Source organism: Budorcas taxicolor, chromosome 6 (assembly GCF_023091745.1).
Source record: "Budorcas taxicolor isolate Tak-1 chromosome 6, Takin1.1, whole genome shotgun sequence".
NCBI classification, from domain to species: domain Eukaryota; kingdom Metazoa; phylum Chordata; class Mammalia; order Artiodactyla; family Bovidae; genus Budorcas; species Budorcas taxicolor.
Window position 1 is genome coordinate 43,737,751 of NC_068915.1, and position 17,219 is coordinate 43,754,969.

Sequence of the window (17,219 nt, forward strand, 5' to 3'; positions counted from 1 at the left end):
ATGGCTGTAAAGAATGTGAAACTTCTCTTTAATTCCTCACTGAGGTGACTGTTATCACTTTTACCACTAACCCATCACTCAAAACTAGTGACATGATTCCATCTGTGACAGACCAGAAAGACTTCTCAGGTACCAGGGAGCACAGAGAGCTAGTGATCTGTACCGTGGCTCCAACCTTAACCCTCCTATCTTCTTCTCTGTGTGTGTGTGTTTTTTTTTTTTTCCTTTAGTCTTTTCTACCACCTGACAAGCTAGGTTAAGACTATCTCTTCTGACTAGATTATAAGCTTTAAGAATGAAAGCATTCTCATTTGTATTGTATGCTGGCACCTCCCTAGCACCTACAACAATCCTTAGAACAGAGAAGGCACCTGATAAACATCTGTCACAGAAATGAATAAATGAATGCAATTAGTGAGAATAGATGGTAAGTAAAAAAGGTAAAAAGCATTAAAACAACCCTGAGACAAGCAGGAACTTGTCTTGTTCAAGCAAGTGATAAAAACCAACCTGGCTAGAGCAGAATGGGTAAGAAAATTGGTCCAATGTTTACATGCATTTCTCTAATGCTTCAAAGACCCTTGCTGAGAATTCTTTTATTTTTAGGAAACAAAAACTGTAGCCCAGGAAAGTAAGATCACACAGCTGGTCACACAGCTGCCAAATTGAAGAAGTAAGATTCAATCTGAGTTTATACATTGTCCACTCTACCAAAGAAAGGATACTTCTCTGTCCACTCAAACAAACCTATAAATGCAGGCATCTAGATCCATAAAATCACTGCTATGTGGCCAACTAAGAAAAATATGGACAACTCAGGTAGATACACGTCAATTCAGGCACCTCCCTGTAGTAATACTGGATAGGTGTGACATGGTCAAAACATGTTCTAGGTCCTAGAAACTCATACATATTTTTCTAAATATACATGGCACTAGAGGTAAAGAACCTCCCAATGCAGGAAACATAAGAGACACAGGTTTGATACCTGGGTCAAGGAAGATCCCCTGGAGGAGGGCATGGCAACGCATTCCAGCATTTTGCCTGCAGAATCTCATGGACAGAGGAGCCTGGTGAGCTATAGTCCATAGGGCTGCAAAGAGTTGGACATGATTGAAGTGACTTAGGCAACTTGGCATACACACACACATACACTCACACTAACTACAGCTAAAAACTTAAAATTGAAACCAGACACCTGAAATCAAATTAGTTTCTTGAATCCAGTAAAATAAACCAGTTTTTAAAAGTTGGAAGAAATAAAATCACCCACAATTAGCATAAGTACTAAGAGTAGATGCATAAAGCTGTTATACAAACTACATAGGAGGAAATTTAATATTGAGACTAGGAATTACCCACAAAGAAACACTGATATCCTTTTTTAAACTTTCCAGAAGTCATAAGTCAGAAGCAAACCCAAAATTGGCAACTATAGGCCACAGTTGGAATGGTCTTTGACATTTTGGTCTCTCTCATATCTAAGTAAAAATGTTGCCTTTTCCTACCTGATCTTGGGTATAGCTCTTTTTTGCCACTCAACTATTGTCTAAAGATTTATATTAGCACATTTCCTTCAAGTCTCCTTTCATTCTATTGACTTTGTGTAACCAAGGATTGGATGATTAGCTGAAGGCAACCAACCTTGCCTGATTGCCACCCAGAATGGGAAAAGCAAGACGGAGTCGATGATGTTTGAGCATCAGTGCTGATAACCACCATCAACTTAATATCTTGTATTGGGTGCACTCATTGAAAAAGAAAGTAAGAGATCCGTAACTGATTTGTTTGATATAAGAAAGAGCTTAAAGGCACAATATCAGCTATCCCTAAAGAAAAGAAGGGGTTTTCATTCCCTGAGCATAGCCCTTGAATGTGGTATAACTTGGACCTTTCCTATTCCTACTATTAAGGTGAGTGAGTGAAGTCGCTCAGTCGTGTCTGACTCTGCGACCCCATGAACTGTAGCCTACCAGGCACCTGCATCCATAGGATTTTCCAGGCAAGAATACTGGAGGCCATTAATGTAATGACCATGATTTACTGACCACATGGATATGATGCACTGAGCCAGAGGAGATACAAGCTGATCTTGGTCCATTTAGCTAGAGAGAAACACTCCAGGACTATACCTTTTCTGCTCTTGCTACTCACAGGAAGTCCTTGGCCTGATTGCTTCCTGGTTTGTCTCACCCTGTAGATTGCCAACATCCGCTAGATCACCAAAAAAGCAAGAGAGTTCCAGAAAAACATCTATTTCTGCTTTATTGACTATGACAAAGCCTTTGACTGTGTGGATTACAATAAACTGTGGAAAATTCTGAAAGAGATGGGAATACCAGACCACCTGACCTGCCTCTTGAGAAACCTGTATGCAGGTCAGGAAACAACAGTTAGAAGTGGACATGGAACAACAGACTGGTTCCAAATAGGAAAAGGAGTACATCAAGGCTGTATATTGTCACCTTGCTTATTTAACTTCTATGCAGAGTACATCATGAGAAACGCTGGGCTGGAAGAAGCACAAGCTGGAATCAAGATTGCAGGCAGAAATATCAATAACCTCAGACATGCAGATGACACCACCCTTATGGCAGGAAGTGAAGAGAAACTAAAAAGCCTCTTGATGAAACTGAACGAGGAGAGTGAAAAGTTGGCTTAAAGCTCAACAATCAGAAAACGAAGATCATGGCCTCTGGTCCCATCACTTCATGGGAAATAAATAGGGAACCAGTGGAAACAGTGTCAGACTTTTTTGGGGGGGGGGGGGCTCCGAAATCACTGCAGATGGTGATTGCAGCCATGAAATTAAAAGACGCTTACTCCTTGGAAGGAAAGTTATGACCAACCTAGATAGCATATTCAAAAACAGAGACATTACTTTGCCAACAAATGTCCGTCTAGTCAAGGCTATGGTTTTTCCATGGTCATGTATGGATGTGAGAGTTGGACTGTGAAGAAAGCTGAGTGCCGAAGAATTGATGCTTTTGAACCATGGTGTTGGAGAAGACTCCTGAAAGTCCCTTGGGCTGCAAGGAGATCCAACCAGTCCATTCTAAAGGAGATCGGTCCTGGGTGTTCTTTGGAAGGGATGATGCTAAAGCTGAAACTCCAGTACTTTGGTCACCTCATGCGAAGAGTTGACTCATTGGAAAAGACTCTGATGCTGGGAGGGATTGGGGGCAGGAGGAAAAGGGGATGACAGAGGATAAGATGGCTGGATGGCACCACCGACTCAATGGATGTGAGTTTGAGTGAACTCTGGGAGTTGGTGATGGACAGAGAGGCCTGGCGTGCTGCAATTCATAGGGTCACAAAGAGTTGGATACGACTGAGCGACTGAACTGAACTGAACTGAACTGAACTGAACTGAACTGTAGATGCTAAAGATTGTAAGGGCTAGAAAAACACACACACACAGAACCACCCTTGTAGATTGGCAATATCAGGCACAGGCTGGTCCTAGGCAGAAAACAACACTGGTCAACAAAATCCTGATGTTCCTGAGTATTTAGAAATTACAGAGGATAGACGCTGTGTTAATATGCACTAAAAATAAAAACTACTCAGTTGCAGGACCTCCACCTCCTTCTATGAGGACAGCGTCTCTCAGACAGTTATTCATACAAGCAAATGCCCTTGGTAGACCACACACAAGATTCCAAGTTTCTTTCACTACTGCAGCTACTTAAAAACTAGGCAGGGTCTCTAGAAAGGTAAGAGGAAAAGAGGTGCTAATATAAAAAATATCTGAAGTTTAGAGACATATAAAACATTTATAAGCAATATGCATAAAAATGGATTGAAAGAATCCCTTATTCTTTCTACCCATAGATCCCTAAGGACTTCAAATATAACATTCTACTAAGTTCATCTAGCAGCAAAATCAAATGATTAAATGAAGATCACTGTACTTGCCTGGTGGCTACCTGCAGTGGGAGGAGTGATCAGTTGCTGAGTAATTCTCAGAACTTAAGGATCTCAGTACTTTCGGGTTGTGTTTTTTTTTTTTTTTTTTTCTAATCATGAGTCATAACCTATTCTCAGGCTTATTGAGCAAAATGAAAGGGAAGTGTATTGAGAAAGAAGCTGAAACAAGGTGAACATTCTGAGTAAGTCCAGGGCTACGACGTGGCTGTACACAAAAGTACAAGCCTGAGAAAGCAGACCAGTCTATGGAGAATGTGAAGGCTTCCCAGCACTGGAAGGTCTAGGTGTGGGTACCAGCCATTTACTAGCATTTTCTACCATTGGGCTCTCTGATACCATGAGAATTTGCAGTTCTCCTCCTGAAAGGAAGACGGCCTTGACTCATGAAACTTTTACATAGCCGCTCTTCACTGAAGAGAATCCTGGGGCGGGGGAGCTGGCCTCACCTGTTTTGGGTACAAACATCCTAGAGTGAGCACCCAGGGTCACATTAAACACTTCAGCTCCTCTGGCCACACCATGTCCCTGGGCTAATATCTGCCAGTGAGTTGAAGGAAAAAAGTTACCAAGCAAAGACAACCCTGCATGGCTGAGGCAGCCTCATCAATATAGTTCATTAATTAAAATAAAACCTGACTCTGAGTTGTCTTTTTTTTTTTTTTAACAAATTGATTGAGATGTAATTTATACTGGTTTTGTTTTGTTGTTGCTTTAAAAAAATGATTCCAATGCTGCATTCCATAAGGACATTTCATTAACCAGTTGAATTTAAGTGATTTAATTGATGTAGTTAAAGCATTCAGTTTGCTGATAAAAAATAAAGTGGCTCAGGGCAAACATACTGTCATATTGTTATTATTGAATGCGGACTGCAAAGCACTGGCACCGGAGATGCTGCAGAGCACACAGTTAGACACGGTCTGTGTCCCAGGGGCATGCAGTCCCAGCAAGGTTGTTATATGGTATTCATTGCAATTTGATGAACTTCATTTATCTAGACAGCCACTTATTTAGGATGAATTGGAACCTACTGAATCATCTTAATTCAGAGGCTTCTACTGCACCATGGGTCTGCAGCAGCTATTAAACTTGGGAAGATTTGGCGGCCATGACACAATGAATGTATTAGTCCCACAGAATTGTCTGGGGGCGATGAATCATCAGCTTTATGGACAGGTGTTGGGCGATACCCACTATCACCTTTCTTCCCCCTTAGGTTTTTAAGTATGATATCAGTACTGCAGTCACTGTTACTCATCTTCCCCAATAAAGAAGTTATCTGTCACAGTCGATGCTATTTCCCCAATAGCACAATCATTCAATTCTTGGGGAAAAAAAAATCACACAGTCTGAAACCCTGATATAAGATGAGGGTTCCCCTAGGCACTGAGTTCTCTGAAGCGACGAGTTAATGAGGAGAGCAGAGTTCTGTCTGTAGCAGATACAGCCACTTTACGGCATCCTATTACTAATTGAGAGTAGGAACTCCCATAAACTATACTTAGAGGATTTATTTGGATTCTTCTCAAGGCCAACAGAGGAAACATGCAAATAGAGACTTGTATCTAGAGTGAATTCAATTGCTGAACAATTGTACATTCTATTTATAGACTAGGATTTTTCGTAGACTAGCGCTATGTAAAATTTGAATAAAAATCTTAGGGTTATCATTCTCCAAATTCCTGGCTGCTTTCTAAATTCAGTATCAGAGACTTTTATAACTTATAGACCAAGTCTATGTTGTCTTTGATGATTAAAGCTTAAACTTGGAAACTAAAATCTCAATGGTAGACTCTAATCCCAAAAAGTCACAGCAGCTTTTAATAATTTCAGGCTCAAAACACAGTAAGGGCACTGTATCAGTCAGGGTTCTCCAGAGAAACAAATGGAAGAAACACATATATCATGTATCATTATGAAATGTATATGACACAGTATATAATAAGTTAATGATTAATTCACATATATGATTTAATTTAAGGAATTGGCTCAGATGATTGTGGACATGGCAAGCCTGAAATCTGAATTTGGAGGACAGGCTGGCAGGCTGGAAACTCAGGTAGGATTTCTTAATGTTCACATCTTGAAGTGGAATTCCTTCTTGTCCAGTAAATTTGCTTTTGTCCCATGGCCTTCAACAAATCCCAGGAGGCCCATCCAGATTACTGCTGCGCCTTCTGATTGTAGATGTCAATCACATTTGCAAAACACTCCCATAGCAACATCTACCTGAGTGTTTAACCAGACAACAGGGCACAATAACCTAGCCAAGGTGACATGTAAAATTTAGCCATCACACACATCAGCACTGTTTGTTGATATCTATGCTGTGAACTTCATCAAACAATATTTAGTAAACTGGCACATACAAAACCAAGATCTGTGTTCAATAAAAATGGATGATCTAAGTTTTCCATATTACAGCTTCAACAAAGTTATTTGGATTCAGAATACATAATACTTTTTTGAGAGTAGGTGATGTGAATTGTTCTGCTGAAAGACCATTTCTTTTGTTTTTGTAAACTCAGTATTGGCAAGTGATGACCCACAGCTAACACTGCCTATTGTTGCAAGGCCCACGAGCTAAGACTGTTTTACATGTAAATGGTGACATTATAGTTATGTAAAGCATTGGGGCTTTCAGGTCAAGATGGAGGAAGAGAAGGATGTATACTCATCTCCTGTGAGAGCACCAAAATAAAAACTAGTTGTTGAACAACCTTTGACAGAAGGACACTGGAACCCACCAAAAAAAAAAAAAAAAAAGGAACTGTACATTCAAAAATGATTAAAATGGTAAACTTTATGTTGTCTATAATTACAAGATACATACATTATGTAAGAACCTCTGGCCTTCAAATTCTAAAATATGTACCATGTGACCCTTTAAAAAAGTTTGCCAGCCCTTGTGATAAACCCAATACTTTCTTCCTGTGGGAAATCTTAAATATCTCACCTAGCTATATGCAGCATGATTTTAACAAGTTCCTTTAATCCATCTCATAATATTATAATTCCTCAAGAAGCATTAAAAATAATAGATTTTGTGTTTTTATCAGGGGTTCTGGTGTTTAATGAAAGAAATCTACCTTTAAGGCTAATAAAAGTAGTCAGACAGCAGACTCTCAACGTCCCCCATGGTCTTGCCCTCTGCCCTCCCATCCAGCCTTACCTCCTGTGGTCTCCCATCCCTCATTCTCCTCCAGCTATGTCGACTTTTCCTTTGTTCCTTGAATACTTTCACCTGATTCCCACCTCAAGCATTTGCACTTGCTGTTTCTTCTGCCTGGGACATAATATTCCCAGGACTTCACATGGCTGCCCTCTTCTCATCAGACAGATGTCAACTCAACTCTCACCTACTAAGGCAGGCTATCCCTGACCACCCTCCTGCACACACTCCCCATCCATCTCATTTCACTATTCTGATTTAATTTTATATAGTGTTGTCTAGAATTATTTGTAAATGTGTTACTCATCTTTCACTGGTAGAAGGCTAGCTTATTCATGGCTATACCTCAGTATCTAGAACACTCCATGGCCATAGAAGGTGTTCATTGAATATTCCTGTAGTAGGCAGCTGGGCAGCTGGGAAAATGGAACACTAGCCAGACTGAGTTAATATGTCATTCTCCATAGTGTTAGTCTTCAAATTAAGTCACCACTGGGATAAGAGTGATATTTAATCTGTCAGTTCATTTAACTAAAGGTACCAAGGACCCAACTCAGGCAAAGTACTGGGTGCTGTGAATCCAACAGTAAAGAAGAAAGACAAAACACCTACATTCAGGGAAGTCACAAAAGGATAAAAGGGAGACAGAGAAGTTTGAGACAATGCCATATTCCAGTGGTATTGTAAACCATCTTGTGTGTGCCACTGAATATGTTTCTTACCTCAAATAATTTCCAAACTACTTTGAATAATCATTTTCTAGCTTTGATAGCATTCACAGTGATTTCTTGACTATGTTTCTTGACTAAAATAGTTTTGACACTATTTCAGTGTTAGCTATAAGGAATTATTGCAAAGATTTAAGCTAAAAAACAAAAAAGAGAAAAAGAAATCATTTTGTCTACTACAAAACACAATATAGAAAAGAATTCATTTATACTACTTAAAAATATTGATCCCCTGACATCACAGCTGCTGGTTTGATGTCACAGGTGGAAATTTTCCATATCAAGATATACACATGACGATTTTTTCAGCTATGTGTATTTCTAACATTCAGACATAGCAGCTCATTTTTAGCCAGAAAGGGGATATTCAGCATGTCTACATTTACTGTCTCCTTTTTATGCTTTTTTAAAATGAGAACATACTTCGTAGTATAAACACAGCCAACCCCAGTTTGGATTTTTAAAACTTCAAGTGACATCCCAAACTCAGGGTCCCTATTCGCAGAGGAAAGGTCAGCACTAAAACATGGCGAAGAATCCAGCAGCATGTGAGATCGAGCATGAAAAGGAGAAGTGGAGACACTGAGCTCGCACACCGTGTTTCATGTGTTGCTCTGCTTCGTGGAGAATTTTGTGTTTTTAACTCGGTCAGCAAAGTTGATTAAATAGCCAAAAAAAAAAGAAAGAAAGAAAATCAAGTCCTACCTGATAAATCTTTCTTTATGTACCTGCCAATATCTGTGTGGTTGTCTCATGACCTTGTTTCTCAGAATATATCCTTCCAAATACACAGGCACACACAAACATACAAACTGAAGGGGAATTAATTCGAGGCTTTCCTCTCTAGTAGATTTAGCAAGAAAATTTGCATTCCAGTTAGTTTTTATCATCAATTGAGAATTTTATATAAATATATATTCTCTCACATATAGAATAGTATATATCTATATGAAAATTATATATAATACATTATATATATTTTTTTAATATAAATATACAAATAGATATAAGTGTGAATTTTTTTTTCCTACCCTCAAGAGTGAAAGTGACAGATAGGTGTGTGTAACTGCCACAGAACTAAAAACCAGAAGCCTTGCCTGGGGTGTATCACAAATAATATTTGACCTTGAGTATCAGATTTCATTTCTTTGTCAGTTTCTACATCTGCAAAATGAAAACACCTTATTATATAATCTCTAATCTGTTCATTTCCAATTATAAGGTCTACCATAAAATTTAGTTTATACAAATAAATAGCACCTTGTCTCATTATACTAAGCATAGCCAATTTTAAGTAAGGATAAATCAAAATCTTTTGGAATTTCAGGACTGATACTTGATACATATGTCAAAACATACAATCACACACTTTAGATGTATGCAGCTTAATGTATGTTAACTATACCTTCATAAAGCTCTGATTTTTAAAAAAGAATGACACTGTAGCTCATTATCTTAAAAAAATTAAAATTAGCAGCACTTAGGGAAAAACAAAAATGACATATTTTTATATGGATATTATTTTAAACTGCTGCTCAGACAAGTAAAAAATTAAATGTGCCCTTTAACAGTCACTGGTTTTTTTTTTTAATTTAGTTTTTATTTTACATTGGCATATAGTTGATTTACAGTGTGTGCACAGCCCTAAGTTGTCTTATCTATGCAAATAAACTGCTTTGAGACAAAGCCCCTAGAAGTTGAATTTTGTATACCTGTTTTTTTGTTTGTTTTTGTTTTTTAAGAGGCTTCCCAGGTGGCTCAGTGGTAAAGAATCCACATGCCAAGGCAAGAGATGCGGGATATGGGTTCCATCCCTGAGCTGGGAAGATCCCCTGGAGGAGGAAATGGCATCCCACTCCAATATTCTAACCTGGAAAAATCTCAAGAACAGGAAAGCCTAGCAGGCTACAGTCCATGCGATCACAAAGAGTCAGACATGACATAGCATACACACATAATAATTTTTTTTAAATCTTTTGGATTCTGCAGGTAAATTCTGTGCTTAGTCGCTCAGTCGTGTCTGACTCTTTGAGACCCCATGCTACTGTGTCATGGGGATTCTCCAGGCAAGAATGCTGGAGTGGGTTCCCATTCCGTCCTCCAGGGGATCTTCCCAACCCAGGGATCGAACCCAGGTTTCCTGCTATTGCAGGCAGATTCTTTATCATCTGAGTTACCTGGCAAGCCCCAGAAGGTAAATAGTTATGCATTATCTTCAAAATAACCAGTTGTTTGCTGGTCAGCTCCCACCCCCAAGCCTGGGTTAAAGCTGGGGCCAGAGACTCTGCTCCCAGCTGGTAAGTGGAAAAAGGCAGGTCTGTTTACCTGCCAAGAAAGATCTGGGCTGAGCTCACGACTCAGCTGTATTGAGGCAAAGCAAAAAACTCGTGCAAGAGAAAACAGTTCAGTCAAACTGAAAAAAAACATAAATTTCCCTGAATTCAACTGTATTTTGAGAGACTACATTCAATGAAACCAATTAACAGAGGGTCAGACAGCTTTATGAACAATGAGGATTAAAGAAATCTGTGGGTTAGAGAGAAAACACAAGAAGAAGAGATGAAAACAAAAGAGAGACCGGAAACGGTAGTTTGCAGTTTCAGGATCAACATTCATGTTTTCTTATACTTTAAAAAACAATCTTTCTAGAATTCCCGCCTCCAAATCTCTGCCAACATGTCGTCTCTGTGAATACAGAAGGGAAAATGGAGAAATGAAGCAACTACACAGATACTATAGAATGGTCTTTACTGAACATAGAGGAGATGAAAGCAAATTCCTTTTCTTTCTTTACCTTGCCTTATTCAGAAAACTGTCTCAATGCTTCACTTCTCGTTGTGTCCTAAACAAAACTAAAGCCAAGTGAAAGTTGTCCAGTTCTTTGCATAACTCAGGCAAGAAATCAGAATTACACACACATCAGCAAATGTGTAGACTTGAATTGAAGAACTTAGTGAAATAGAGGATAAAATGATAGAGTAGGTGTCTACTAAAAGCACAAAAATATTCTGTGGCATTTTCCTATATCTTTTCTGAATGGCTGGGGATGTTTTAAATAAGGTTCTGCTTTATTATCACTTAGACACTGCTCCTTCCTATATGCTGAAATAACATTCTAAATGGCAGATCTGTGTATTATAACTAGGTCTCAATTTCTCCTTGTTTTTGCCTTTCATATTAACAGTGGGAAAAGCTGGATGGGCCTGGACAATGCCAAAGCCATGGAGAAATGCCTTTAGTTATTATTATCAAAGTAAATGAAGAAACTGCAGACCAGATGGGTGTATATTATCTATCCAACTAAAAAAGTGTCTTGTTAACAGAGATAAATGGTCTGAAATGGCAGAACATTTTCTTGCAATTTTAAAAAATAATAGCAGCAATATTTCAGAGGATAATTCGGCAATTTTTTCAAGGTTTCTGCTAAAAACCACATTTGATATTGATAGATACAGTCTTAAACTGTTCATTGACACATTCATAAATATGCGAAGTTGAAAGGGGATTTTTTTTTTTTCTTTAAATCCCAGCTACAATAATCTCTCTTGGAAGCTTAAAGACAGCATGGCCCCTGGGAGGACTGAAGATGTTCGTTCATTCCTGAAATTAGAATTATCAAAATACAATTGAGGGAGAGTGAAACAGAGGGGAATCTTTAAGTTAGAAGAATCAGACCGATCTGGGCCACTCCCATTACTATCAATGTGACCTTGAAAGGGTCAAATAACATTATACTATCTCAGTCTTCATATCTCTACATGGAGATAAAATCTAGGGTTTTAGGACTGCTGTAGAATTTTTAAAAGACCATGTAAATATCCTATCTGGTACATCCAAAATGCCATCTGAATGTTAACTTCTCAAAAAGCAATACTTGGTTCTTTTTATCTCCTAGAAATAAGCTTCTAGTTTTGTACAATCGAAATGTTTTGTTTTCTTTCAGTATTATGGGTATACTGCTGCACTTGGGATAGAGCACAAAACAAGATCTTTGGCAAAAATTTGTAGTAAATATTGTCCTTTCTATAGTCCTTGGCCTGGTTACATCTATGGTACAGTTAAACCTAAAATTCATTATGAATAGGGAAATATCACCTTCGTTTGCATTCAGCCATATCAATAGGGGAAAAAAAAGTTATTTACCAGAAGAAAAATACTATTAAGTTCTGAGATGTTTTATTTTATTTGGAAAGTCTCCTTTCTCCAGGAACATAACAATGACTTACTGATTTATAAAATGTTATACTTTAGAAGCAGTCAAAATACTTTTCTTATAATTATGATATCTTATATTTCTAATTTCAGTCATACCTGGCTAGAACATCAATACTGTCTTTAAAGAGGCTTTGGGTCTTTTTTTTCATTTGTGTCACCTCAATTGCCCTTGGAGCCACCCAGGAGACTTGGGTGGACTTTAATATTTCCATTTTTAGCATTTGCTTAGTTGGTTTGTTTAATTAATTACTAGGGGTACTAAAGAATACAAGTGACTTATTAGCTTTTCAAGTGCAGGAGAAGCCATACCACCGCACGTGACACCCCAGGAATCAAAAGGAACATGAAGATATCTTTCCTGGCTCTTGCAGCCTGGGTGTGGCAAGTCTGCTGTTGCAAGCATGATCACAAGAGTTCCATCCTACCTGGAGATTCCAGTCTAAGTACTAAAATGATGATCACAACAAGTCAAAGGACTCTTGTGGGAAAAAAAGAAAGCAGATAGGTGAAACTCACACACTGTTTTTATTCTAATAGGGCTAAAGCAAGCCACTTTCACTCCACACTCCCTCTGTTCTCCAGCTGAGTACCAGAGGAACATCTTGCTTGGATTGAGAAGACCTATCGTATGAAAAATACACATCTCAGCCCAGTGTGGAAGCTGAGATCGATGGTGACAACTTCAGGTTCATCTCTCTTAATGCAAAATATGAGACAGAACTCTGTGGCATCAAGTGAACCTGAGGTTGGATTTATGTGTTTAGATACATATTTTAAGTGACTCCATCACATTATGTTTTGCCCAGGAAAACTCAGTTTCTGGGATCAGCTCCTTCCCTACTCCATCCATGTGCTCCTGACCGCAGCTGCCATGTTTTCATTAGCCTCACCCTCTTCCCCAATCTGGACCAATCCCTGCACTTTGCTGAGATATTTAAAAATTCAGGACACACAGAGGGTGACACAGTCTCCCTCTTGTGGTCAAAGCAAAAAATGTGAATCTTGTTTTTTTCCCATACGCCTCCTCAGAATGATAATATGCAATGAAAACATACCACTGCTGCTGCTACTAATAATAATGAAGCTGAAATGCAGACAGATAATGCTGGGAGACGTGGAGGGCTGGTCTAGTGCACTCACACCCCTGATTCTGGTTGTTTCTCAGGCTCAACTGGATCCTTCCTCTTCTCCTTGTTTGGTTAGTCAACTCTGCCATGATTGTATACATTGATAAATGGCCCACTTGCCAATAGCTTGTTAGGGTTAGGTCTCTGACACTTGCAACCACACTGAAACACTCACCAAAGTATTATTTATTCAGCTCAACTTTCTCCTAAGCAGAGATAGAACTCGTATCCAAATGAAATTCTCATTACTTGCACACATAAATGTATAGTGGTCTTTGCAGAACTCTTGCTCTGACAATCCCATTTAATAAGCTGCTTGAACTCTGTGTCTTAATGTCCTCCTTCATGAAATGACAATGGTGAACTAGATGAGAGGAGCTAAGGGAGGCACACAGGCCGCTGCACTCCCAGGCCAGTTGTTAAGTACCAACCCTGGCATGCCAAGGACCTTGGCTTCTGTTTCGGATTTCTCAACACAGTATAGAAGAGGAAATGTATTTTTCTTTATTGGACCTCAAATAATCTCTAAATACCATGCTATCCTTTCTGCTAGTCCAGTGTATTAGAACAGGCAAGTACCTGATTCCCATTTCACAGGTAAGGAAGCTGAAGCACAGAGAAATGTATGGTTTACATAAAGCTATTCACCTTGCTTTTAATCTTTCCTTCCCATTCAGGGCTGGAATGAGGAAGAGGATGTGAAAACTAGTGGCCTTTAATTATAGTGAGTTTATTCTCCAGGAAAGGAAGCAGAGCGAGGCAAGTCACTCCAGGCTTTTTGTATGTTGCCTTGGAAATGATCTCCTCCTCTTTCCCACCCCGTTCTCTCCCCTACCTTATCCATCACAAGTGTACCAGCTGGCTGTACCCCACATTACAGGAAGAATGGGGCCCAACCAATTATTGCTTCTCTGCACTAAGATGTACCCTGGTGAGCACCACTCCCAAAGGGGTTTAACTTATGAGTGGGTAATAGCAGAGGAACCAAGGGAAACTGGCTCAGGGACCCACTTTTGAACCCAAGCAGAGATGCAAATTTGGGGTCTAAGCATGCCATTTAGTCAACCATGCAAATTAGCACATGCTCACTTGCCCGGGGCCTGAAAGGAAGCAGGAGGGGGGCCACAAGGAATTCCAATCTATTCTGTTTCTCCTTCAGCTGACTTTTGGCCATGTTTTTGTTGGTATTTGCTTCTGTAGATTCCAATGACTGAAGGGGAAGGTTTGTTTTCTTAACCTAGGCATCAGGTAGCAGAAACACAGTAGAAGAAATGAGTTAAGAGTGAAGGTTAGTAATGCTAAATGTTAGGAGTAAGCTAGGAAGAAAATGTTAAAAGAATAAGACTTAAAAATTATATCTATATCTATACAAAATTTTACACAACATGTGCACGCATACATCTGAAAACCTGGTACAAAAAGGCAATTCAACCTAGTCAACTCCACATCTAAGAGTATTTCCTTTTCTTTTAAAGGTTACCATTTACAATCATTGTTTATGGGTGCAAGGGTTAGGACGACTGTATTTAGTTGCAATTGTTCAAATATATGCTCTTCATAAAAGCAAGTGTCTCACTCTGACAAGGGTTGTAACCCTCATACATTTCCTACAGCTTCAGCTGAATTGCAACTATTTGGTCCTATTCACTTACACCTTCTCAGCAAAGATTCCATTTCCCAATTATTGGAACAGTGAGTCAAATAAAAGCAAATGTTGCTAAAGAAAACAACATGAAAAGAGTCTTTCAATATCTAAAGAGAGCTGGGGATTGATTGAAACTAAGTAGTTAGAAACGCATCTCCATCCATGGCTTCAACTACAAAGGTGGTGATGCTAGGGGGTGGTGTGAGGGCAAGATGAGTGAGAGCTTGGAGCAGGGGCAAGGAGGCGAGAACATTCATTGAAGTGAAGAGAGAGAATTGGTATCTGGTATTTCCTCAGCAATTTAATGCTGTCAGGCCGGCATCGTGCACAGCTACCCAGATTGAACACATTGCTATTACGGAAGCAGAGCTCTCTTCTAGGATAGATTAAAGAGCTAATAGGTGAAACCAGCTGCAAGGAGCATCTGTTTTTTCATTTCAGAGCAAGAGTCCTTGCAGTACTGGAAAAATACAGGTTCCAGAGTTCTCAGGGGGGTTGTATTCTCAGACACTGTAGGAGGAAGTGTCTATAATTTTCCAGTTTTTAAAGAGCCTTATGCTCAATGAATCTCCAGGAATCCTTCCATGTGACTTGTGTTGGCAGCTTCACCTTCTAAAACATTACTGGTGTGAAGAGACCTGGAGAAGCACAGCTTGACTTTACCCCAGGATATTTCCTATCAATTGCCTCTTTCTTTGAGTAAGACCTGAGTGGGTATGTTTGCACATCCTGGCTCCTGAGAACCTTGAGTGGTTATCCCATTGTTCTTATTGCTCAGTCGCTAAGCCATGTCCACCCTTCTGTGACCCCATGGACTGTAGCCCACCAGGCGCCTCTGTCCATGGGGTTCTCCAAGCAAGAAGACTTGAGCGGGTTCCCATTTCCTTCTCCATGGTTGCCCCATTACTTATGCCCTAAAAGAATAGATGACCTGATTCTTCTCTGTCATTGTAAACTAAACAAAGATTGGAAATCATAACTATGCCAAACATCTGGCAGTCACACAGCCAACTCACAGAATCTTTAACAATTTCTTTGAGCAGGGTTCAAGATCTATGCAGTATGAATTGTGGGGGTGTCAGAGAAAGAAAAGACAGCATATTTGTTAAGCATCAATGGTATATCAGGCAATTTAAATCTGTTATCACATGCAATCTTCACAGTAACCCTGCAAACAAAATAAGATAATTCATATTTTCATTGAGGAAAAATAGGACTTGTCAAGAATCTCCAACATCTTCAGCTACAGTCCTGCAAGGTCAATTCAGCTGTCTTTGACTCCAAAAGTTCATGTACCACACACACGCAAAAATGCATCCACCTTTTCCCTAGCTTCATTGAGGTAATCGACAAACAAAATTGTTAAGATGCTTAAAATATGCAATGTGATGATTTGGTATACGTATACACTGTGAAAGAATTCCTCTTTTTGAATTAATTAACACATTCGTCACCTCACATATTTACCTTTCTGTATGTGTGTGTGTGAGAATATGCTAGTTCTACTCTCTTAGCAAATTTCAATTATACAAGATAGTGTTATCAATTGTTGTACATTAGATCCTATTGTACATTAGTCACCCTGTTGTACATTGGATCCTCAGACATTATTCATTTTATAATTGAAAATTTATACCCTTTTACAAACCTCTCCCTATTGCCCCCACCTCTCAGTCCCAGTGCAGGCACTTTTAAAGTCATGTCTCCTCCCAAAATCCCATTTTTAAATAGTAGACACTTCTGGGATAGAGAGAGGATTCCTATACATTAATGTGCTGTGGGTCCTTATGGTTTAGAAGCAGTGTCGTAAAATTTTTTGAGGATAATGCACATAAGAAAGGAAAAATATTATGACTGTGTTCATATATACCTATTATATATGTGTATTATAACTGAAAAAACTTTCCCAAATAATATTTTCCTTTATATATGCCATGGATTCTGATGTTTAATGTATTTTTAGGCTATGTTGCTATGAACCCTCTAGCACAGTGATCTTCAATGCAGACCATGGAGTAAAACCAGCTGGGATCAGGTCTGAGTCCAGATACCTTGCATAAACTTGGAAACATTACTTAACCTATGCCATAACAGTAACACCTCACAGGAATCGTGATGGTTAAGTTTAATTGTCAATCTGATTGGGCTAAAGGATGTCCAGATAGCTGGTGAAATATTATTTCTGGATGTGTCTGTAAGGGTGTCTCCAGAAGAGACTAGGATTTGAATCTGTAGACTGAGTCAAGATCACTTTCATTGATGTGGGTGGGCATCATCCAACCACTGAGTATTTGAACAGAACAAAAAGGTAGGGAAAGTGTGCATTTGCTGTCTCTGAAACATTCATTTTTCTCCTGCTCTTGAACATCAGTAACATTCCTGGTTCTCAAGTCTTTGGACTC